Source organism: Arachis hypogaea, chromosome 16, assembly GCF_003086295.3.
Source record: "Arachis hypogaea cultivar Tifrunner chromosome 16, arahy.Tifrunner.gnm2.J5K5, whole genome shotgun sequence".
In the NCBI taxonomy this organism is placed as follows: Eukaryota; Viridiplantae; Streptophyta; class Magnoliopsida; order Fabales; family Fabaceae; genus Arachis; species Arachis hypogaea.
Window position 1 is genome coordinate 110386408 of NC_092051.1, and position 8189 is coordinate 110394596.

An 8189-nucleotide genomic window follows, 5' to 3' on the forward strand; every position below is an offset into this window, starting at 1 on the left:
AAATGTCAAGCCCTACGACAACAAAAGAGGTACAACATCTCACAGGCAGGCTAGCAGCTTTGTCGTGCTTCCTACCACTACAAGATTCAAGCTTATTTGTGGCGATTTTTTTCTTGGTTTGTGGATGTTTGAAACCTCCACAAAAAGGTTTGTGGGAGTTTCCAAAACCTCCAAAATTTGAGGTGCCACGAGCTTATTTGTGGCAGTTTTACAGAACCCCCACGACGTAATTTAGTGGCGGTTCTTCGTTTGCTTTGTGGGGGTTTTGAGTGAAAAATTTTTGGCGGTTTTTTTTTTTAATTTTTGTGGCGGTTTAAAACCCCCACAAAAACTAAATTTTCAAATAAAAAAAATTGCAGCAAACTGAATGGCTGCAAACCCATTTAAAATTGAAACTAAATAGACTGGAAGATATAAATCACTATTATTGATTGAACAAATAACATCAATCAAACTAAAGATTATTTAACTTTAAAGAAATTTAAATATTATAATTTGATCTTTGCTTATAAATTAAAAATAAAATTTTCTATTAGTATTCACAATGTACAACAGCATCATGTGGATACTTTTTGAGAAATTGCTTTATAGCAAATTTTTAATTCTGAACATTGCAAAGAAAAGAAGTACATAACTAGCCACATTACTAAGCACAGAAATCAACCATAACTACACAAGTATATACAACCATAACTTAATACTACTACATCAACAGTGGTAAATTAGAATTACATATTACAACCTAATCTCTACAAGATAAGTAGATAAAAAGGAACAGAAACTAATACTGTGTTATCTTGAATCTCAAAACTAATACCACTTTGCACATTTTTGTCCAGCATAATCAAAAGCCAATGACAATATTTCATGAAGTGTTAGAAATGCCATTATTCCACCAATTGAGTATTATGTTTAATGCAATCAACAATAATTATTATCAACATAACATAATATATCATATTGCTAATTGCACACAAACCAATCAAGTTGCAAGGGCTAACTTGCTCCAAGTAAACCTTCAAGAATCTCTGGATTTAAGCTTCTAGGAAACAGACATGCTAAATTGTTATGTAACAAGGGAAAGTCATCATCATCCTACTCTATATAATCTTTGAATTATTTATGTATATATAGAATGTTTTGGATGGTGTACATACCTATAATTATGATTCCTAGGGGCAATGGCCACGTTAAACGATCTTGAGCCTACTTTATCAATATGTATCATCTCAAAGTCACCTTCCTGCATTATAAAAATAAAAAATGACAAGATTTAAGGTATAATATGATTTTATTATGTGGGACTGATGCGAAGGCATATATGCAAATGCTTGAAATTCAGAATCAGTCTTGAATCAAATAAACAACTATAACAATGAGTTTAAAACAATGGGGAATTAGCAGAAAAACTATGTCATTTATATACTTCGAGTAGACAATTTATTTTATTGAAGCAAAATGATTAATATTTTTGCAGGAATATATAAATAAAGTAAAGGGTAGAAATTTTATGCTTCTATCCTTCGTTGTGGACTGTGGTTATATTACTACTACTTCCTCAATTTTTAAATGATAGTGTTTCTATAAAATTATAGATATTCCAAATTGATTGTCATTATGAAACTTCAAATAGTGATATTTATAACACCCCAGTTTTTAAAATTAAATTTTACGTTTTGAATTTAAAAATAAAATTTAATTTAATTATGATTTATTCTATTATTTTAAATTATTTATCAAAAACTATATTGATAGTTATTGTCTAAATTGATTTTTATTATTATTATTATTATTATTATTATTATTATTATTATTATTATTATTATTATTATTATTATTCATTTAATTTTGGTAAGAAACAAAGAAAGAAAGAAAATTTTGAAACGTGGCTTTTATGCACAAGTTTATGTATAAAACTATGACACATGCCTTTTCTCATTGAATGACCAATGACCCTTCATCATGTATTAACATTTATCAATTTCATTTTGATCTTCATGCATGACTGAATTACTTTGGAGAAAGAAAAATGTGACACATAGCCCTTCATTAATGAACCAAGACACACGGCCTTTCTCTAATCACCACTAATTATCATTTTTACCTTATCTTTCATTTCATTCATTGAGCCTTAGAAAAAAGAGAGGGAGAGACCGAAGCTTTTCTTGAGGAAACCGTGACCTTCAACAAGACTTTCGGCTTCGATTTTTTTGAGATTCGTAACTCTAATAAAAAATCTAATCCGATAAAAGTGTTCGTATCCTCTTTCTCTACACGTTGGCATCACTTTTGTTCAATGGAGGCTGACGGTGACGTAGCACCTCTTCTCCTTGAGTTCGGCCAACTGGATTTTTAGGAGGCACAGATGATTTCTGGCGCTTTTCTCTTCAGCAGCTCGATCAGAAAGTTTTTCCAGAACTTTCGTTGATTTTAATTTCATACGAAGGTAGGGGGTTTGTTTTTAAAGTTAAGTTTTTAATTCAGAATGCCTACAAAATTAATTGGATAATTGCAAATATATATATATATATATATATATAATAGTAATGATATTGAGTATGGATTATTGCTGTGAATGTGACTAGTTTGGTTGTTATGAGAGTTTAATTGGTCGAATTAAGTTTGAATTGAGGTTGTGAAAATGTGATTGTTGAGGAATAGGGAACCCGTAAGGGTGGTTTAGTCCGAATTTTAGAGAAAATGCCGCTGAAATTTTATAAAATCTGAGGTTTTATTTGAAAAGTTATTTTAAAAGATTTGGTTTTAGAAAATTAAATTATTTAAAACATATTTAGTTAAGAAAAGATTTATTCTATTTTAAAGTTTGATTTATTAAGAAAAATATAATGTTTTAAACCCAATCTTTTAAGGAGAGATTTTGTTTTAAGTAAAGATTTGAGCTCGGTTTATTAAGAAAAGGAATCTCTGCCACAGGAGAGCAGAGAACAAGAATTTAAAGAATATATTAATTAATGAAGTGTCTGCCACAGGAGAGCAGATGTGACATTGCTTGGGCCTTAGTGCCAAATGTAAAGTGGGGACGCCCACACACTAAGAACTGTTTTCCAGATGTACGCTTATTGATTTGGAAAGTCACACTGATGCGGCCTAGCCGTACAACTTAAAGTCACACTGATGCGGCCTGGCCGTACGACTTATAAGCACACTGATGCATCTGGAAAACCATATCTGGGACTTGTGCCCGGGTAATGTCGGGAGCGGGTAGGCAACCGACACATGAGCTCATGGCCTGCGTTAGGGATAGACATGCATCATATTGATTGCGCATTTGCATTTGATTGCGCTTGCCTGTTTTATTACTTTGTGATTGTATTGTTTGTCTTGTTGTGACTTGCTTGTACATTGAATTGAATCTCTTGCTTGCACTATTTGTTTGTGAGTGTATTAAAGTGATTACGAGTTGACATTTGACTGAGGATTAACTATGTGGCTGAGAGACAGAAAATGTGACTAATTTTATATTTAAAATTTGTTTTGAGTTTAGAAATTTAAAGAAAAGTAATTATTTATCTATAGTAGAAATAAAAGTATTTCCAAAGGTTTAACAAAATAGTTTTGCTAAGTAAGTTAATTATTTGCATTAAATTCATTACTTTTACGGCATTTCCATTCCCTACTGAGAACGTGTGGTTTGTTCTCACCCCAAAATCTTCCACCCTTTTAGTGACACAGGTTCGAAGATTCAGTTAGAAGATGCAGATGACTAGTAGTTTTACTTGTGATTCCTGTTATTTTTATAGAGTTCCCTCACCCTTGTTGCTTTAAGTTTTATTTTATCCAGAGGGATAGGTATTGTATTTGAGTTTTATATTAAATTCATTTGTATACCATTTATTATTATTAATAATTGTGTGATTTTAATTACTACAAATAATTTTCTGGTATTTTCTTATAAACTGAAACGCGATATCGACCTAAAGGCTCAATATTAAATAGTAAATAAGGAGAACAGGTTAGTAACTTCTTACTTTTGGTACGATCATGACGTGCTAAAGGTTAGGGTGTTACATTATGGTATCAGAGCAGTTCGTCCTTGTTAGAGCCTTGGGAATGGACTGACTATGCTTCACTGCATACTCTGAGTGTCTGTCATGCAATAGAACTTGTCCTAATGACAAGAATTTGAGTTTTAGATGCATGACTGTCTATTGATTAATGTTGTTAGTCGACCATTGCATACCTCATGGTAATAAGTCTGGCCAACTTAATACTAATGATTTATGTATATGAGAGTACTAACGGGTTATCATAGATGCAATAGAAGTAATAAGTAACGTAAATTAAGGATTTGGGAACGTTAGAAGTTAAGTTTAGGGGTTAGCTCCGTTTCAACGCATAATCCTTATTCGTGCTAATGTGAATCTCTTCCTTGGTTGTTTGCCGTAAGACGTTTTGTTTCAAACTTCTTTCATCAGATATGATTTCTTTCACATTTGCAAACTGAACATGCCACACTTCTCTATTTCTTTTCTTCGATATTTTTGAAAATGGAGTTGATATGAATCTTTTCCATCTTATATCAATTTTCGAGAGCGAAAATTTTTATAAGGTGGGTAGGATATAACACCCGAGTTTTTAAAATTAAATTTTACACTTTGAATTTAAAAATAAAATTTAATTTAATTATGACTTATTCTATTATTTTAAATTATCTATTAGAAACTATATTGATAGTTACCGTCTAAATTGATTATTATTATTATTATTATTTTATTATTATTATTATTATTTTGGTAAGAAACAAAGAAAGAAAGAAAATTTTGAAACGTGGCTTTTATGCACAAGTTTATGTATAAAACTATGACACATGCCTTTTCTCATTGAATGGCCAATGACCTTTCATCATGCATTAACATTTATCAATTTCATTTTGATCTTCATGCATGACTGAATTACTTTGTAGAAAGAAAAATGTGACACATAGCCCTTCATTAATGAACCAAGACACACGGCCTTTCTCTAATCACCACTAATTATCATTTTTACCTTATCTTTCATTTCATTCACTGTGACCTTCAACAAGACTTCCGGCTTCGATTTTTTTGAGATTCATAACTCTAATAAAAAATCTAATCTGATAAAAGTGTTCATATTCTCTTTCTCTACACGTTGGCATCACTTTTGTTCAATGGAGGCTGACGGTGACGTAACTCCTCTTCCCCTTGAGTTCGGCCAACTGAATTTCTAGGAGGCACAGATGATTTCTGACGCTTTCCTCTTCAGCAGTTCGGTCAGAAAGTTTTTCCAGAACTTTCATTGATTTTAATTTCATACGAAGGTAGGGGGTTTGTTTTTAAAGTTAAGTTTTTAATTTAGAATGCCTACAAAATTAATTGGATAATTGCAAATATATATATATATATATATATATATAATAGTAATGATATTGAGTATGGATTATTGCTGTGAATGTGATTGGTTTGGTTGTTATGAGAGTTTAATTGGTTGAATTAAGTTTGAATTGAGGTTGTGAAAATGTGATTGTTGAGGAATAGGGAACCCGTAAGGGTGGTTTAGTCCGAATTTTAGAGAAAATGCCGCTGAAATTTTATAAAATCTGAGGTTTTATTTGAAAAGTTATTTTAAAAGATTTGGTTTTAGAAAATTAAATTATTTAAAACATATTTAGTTAAGAAAAAATTTATTCTATTTTAAAGTTTGATTTATTAAGAAAAATATAATGTTTTAAACCCAATCTTTTAAGGAGAGATTTTTGTTTTAAGTAAAGATTTGAGCTCGGTTTATTAAGAAAAGGAATCTCTGCCACAGGAGAGCAGAGAACAAGGATTTAAAGAATATATTAATTAATGAAGTGTCTGCCACAGGAGAGCAGATGTGACATTGCTTGGGCCTTAGTGCCAAATGTAAAGTGGGGACGCCCACACACTAAGAACTGTTTTCCAGATGTATGCTTATTGATTTGGAAAGTCACACTGATGCGGCCTAGCCGTACGACTTAAAGTCACACTGATGCGGCCTGGCCGTACGACTTATAAGCACACTGATGCATCTGGAAAACCATATCTGGGACTTGTGCCCGGGTAATGTCGGGAGCGGGTAGGCAACCGACACATGAGCTCATGGCCTGCGTTAGGGATAGACATGCATCATATTGATTGCGCATTTGCATTTGATTGCGCTTGCCTGTTTTATTACTTTGTGATTGTATTGTTTGTCTTGTTGTGACTTGCTTGTACATTGAATTGAATCTCTTGCTTGCACTATTTGTTTGTGAGTGTATTAAAGTGATTACGAGTTGACATTTGACTGAGGATTAACTATGTGGCTGAGAGACAGAAAATGTGACTAATTTTATATTTAAAATTTGTTTTGAGTTTAGAAATTTAAAGAAAAGTAATTATTTATCTATAGTAGAAATAAAAGTATTTCCAAAGGTTTAACAAAATAGTTTTGCTAAGTAAGTTAATTATTTGCATTAAATTCATTACTTTTACGGCATTTCCATTCCCTACTGAGAACGTGTGGTTTGTTCTCACCCCCAAAATCTTTCACCCTTTTAGTGACACAGGTTCGAAGATTCAGTTAGAAGATGCAGATGACTAGTAGTTTTACTTGTGATTCCTGTTATTTTTATAGAGTTCCCTCACCCTTGTTGCTTTAAGTTTTATTTTATCTAGAGGGATAGGTATTGTATTTGAGTTTTATATTAAATTCATTTGTATAGCATTTATTATTATTAATAATTGTGTGATTTTAATTACTACAAATAATTTTCTGGTATTTTCTTATAAACTGAAACGCGATATCGACCTAAAGGCTCAATATTAAATAGTAAATAAGGAGAACATGTTAGTAACTCCTTACTTTTGGTACGATCATGACGTGCTAAGGGTTAGGGTGTTACAATATTAATAAAAAGTATTTTTATATCATTAATCATTTTTACCCTTGTTATTAAAGAGTGGTAGTTACTAGTTATTGCATCATTAGAGAACAAAGAATTGCCCAAAATAATGAAATAAATAAAATTGAAAAAAATGCATTTCTTACCATTCTACCATTTGGTGTGTTCAATGGCCATGCTGAAGAGTATTCAAAACTAATCCCAGAAAGTATTGTTAGCTGTTCACCTACAACACCACTCCCCCTGTGATATTTAAAAAACAAAGCATAGAAGTTATGTTGAACTGGAAACACCATGGATTCAAAAGGAAAAAAAAAACACCTAGAAAGCATAATACAACAAAATAGAAAAGCAAAAGATAATAAGCTCACCAGACATTTTCCATTTTCCCATTACCATCTGTTATAATCCAATGCCTTTTAAGAAGTTGAACAGGTTGGTCCGAGTTATTGGAGATTCTTATTCTATATGCAAAGAAGTATAGCCCCTTCGAAGGTTGACTTCTTCCCTCTATATATACACTCCTAACTTGAACCCTGATTCCCTGAATAAGTTGAAATATATATCAAGAGTTCAGAATTCCCTTGTGTCCTAGCATGTGATGTCCATGCAACAATAATATGCATGTATACCTGAGAAGCTTTTTTGTCATGAAGGGAGACACTTCCATTAAAGCTTTTCTTCTGGATTCAATCTTCTTCTCCAAATCTTTCGACATGAAAAAGAACACTCATCAAAGGAAAATTAAAGCAACAATGACAAAGAAGGGGGGAGTGAAAGAGAAATTACCAAGAGTAACTCCTTTTGATCTCCTTCCTTGTGTGTGGCTTAGTGAAAGCATCATCGTCTGAGCTTCTCCCAGTTCTCTTTGAACCAAAAATCTTGGGAAGGAGAGACTTGAACCAAACAAAAATAAATAAATAAATAAATATAAAGATAAGTAATTATAATTGAAGGAAGGCATAATGCATGAATATATATCGCCAAACTATGATCTGAACTTTCAAGACTTCTTTAATTTCTTGCAAAAGATCTATCACTACACTAATAATAGAAACTAAAAAGGATTCAAGAGATAACTATCCCAATTGGTGTCCAACTTGCATACAAAATTATCACAAAAATAAGGGGATATATGAAACAGAAGAACCAAATTTGAAAATAAATAAACTAGCTTAGTACTTTACAAGATTATTGTCTAAAACAGGATAAGTAACACATGCAGTAGATAAAAATTAAACGATTAAACATTAACCATTGTGAACAAAAATTGCAGAAATCAATACACATGGAACAACAAAAA

General features: G+C 31.7%; 1 long non-coding RNA gene across 1 annotated transcript; it reads right to left on the reverse strand.

Annotated features, from left to right (window-relative positions):
• Positions 1 to 814: 814 nt before the first annotated feature.
• LOC140179832 (uncharacterized) lies at positions 815 to 7439 on the reverse strand. Its single transcript, XR_011873661.1, has 3 exons — positions 7258 to 7439; positions 7033 to 7129; positions 815 to 1243 (listed from the first exon to the last, which is right to left on the reverse strand). It is a non-coding gene; the product is annotated as an uncharacterized lncRNA (long non-coding RNA).
• Positions 7440 to 8189: the final 750 nt, after the last annotated feature.